We start from the raw sequence: 1,720 nt of genomic DNA on the forward strand, positions 1-1,720 counted from the left end.
CTTATGGAGGACACTGTCTCACTCCCCTGTGACCCTTGCCATGGAGACAATGCGTTTCCAGTGTTCCCAGGGCCACATCTCCCACCACATTCCCAGTCAGTTTCTGATGTTCTTATTGCTCAGATTACATTGTATGACACGCTCCAAGAAAAATGATGACTGGTAAAAGATGAATGTCATAATAGATTAGATTTCCCAGTGCATAAAATCACCTTTTGTTTTAAATCAGAAAAGAAACAAATTGTTGCAAAATCAATGACCTTGCACTGTAGCCCTGAGCTTTGTAGGACTTCTGTCCACGTAGTTTTGGTCAATGTGCTGGTTAAGTGCAATTTCAGAGTTAAACTGGTATTACAAGGTGAACAGTGGTTTACTTTTCTATTTGTATTTCAGGGAGCAGGCCATTTTTAGTGTCACTTCTTAGGGAGAGCAATTTTCAAATGAGATTTATGGCAGGCTTTATAAAATCTTACCAAATAAACCTACGTCTCGTGTTTCCTTTTGTAAGGAGGACCATGGTTCCATCTTTCCCTCTCATGGCACCCACCATCTGCTAAGAAACATGACTGATTCCTGGTTTTCTGATCCCTTTACAATTTTAACTTGAGTTTTTTTTTAATTGTCCTATCTGCAAATCTAAATATGTCAAGATTGATCAGACAAAAATGTAATCTTTCCTTTTTAAAATGTTATCTTAAAGGGATATTTCATCTTTGGTAAACTGAGGTTAATTTTAGATCACTCACGTACAAACACACAGGCACACACAACTTTAGATCTATGCCACACCAATAATGCAGTAGCCCGGATTATTGACTAGCTGAAATAAGGAAAGTCAGGATATTTTGTAGGTCTATAGATGCAGGACATTGCATTTAAATTGCCTGACATTAAAAGCCAAAAAGGAAAGATAGGAACTTTTGCTGTCAGAAAATTTGTAAGATTAAAATAAATAAATAAATAAAACAAAGAGAAAAAAAAAGAAGAAAAGCACAAAAAAAGGTAAAAAAAAAAAAACAAAAAAAACCAGATAACCAAAAAAATTAAAAAAGATACGTATCTCTTCAGCATACTTAGTACCCCTTAGCATATCAGCACCTCTGATATGTTAGAATGCAACCTAGGTGTAGGCTTCATCTCCTTTTAATCTTTTCCTGTCTCACAGGGAATAAGTATTCTAGTGACCCTGTGAAGGGAAGTCTGCAGTCTTGGTTTACTATTTATATCGCTGGATTTATCAAAAGATATTCACTTAATTTTTTTTTTTTTTTGCCCAGGGTAGAGTGCAGTAGTGCCATCTCAGCTCACTATAGCCTCTGCCTCCCGGGTTCAAGAGATTCTCCTGTCAAGAGATTCTCCCAAGCAGCTGGAACTACAGGCATGTGCCACCACACAGCTAATTTTGTGTTTCTAGTAGAGACGGGGTTTCATCATGTTTGCCAGGTTGGTCTCGAACTCCTGACCTCAGGTGATCTGCCCACCTTGGCCTCCAGAAGTGCTGAGATTAGAGGCGTGAACCACCGCGCCTGGCCAAAAAGATATTCACTTTAGTGAATGAAGGTCCTGTGAACTATCTTTAATGACCATTAAATAGGGATGTCACCCACCTCCTCCAGATGTGTTCCAACCCACCTTCCCTCAAAACAAACACTACGTGGACTGGGATGACAATCATCTTGGTTTGTCTGGGACTGAGAGGTTGACTGCCACATAGAACTTT

This window comes from Rhinopithecus bieti, unplaced genomic scaffold (assembly GCF_001698545.2).
Source record: "Rhinopithecus bieti isolate Rb0 unplaced genomic scaffold, ASM169854v2 scaffold_62324, whole genome shotgun sequence".
NCBI classification, from domain to species: Eukaryota; Metazoa; Chordata; class Mammalia; order Primates; family Cercopithecidae; genus Rhinopithecus; species Rhinopithecus bieti.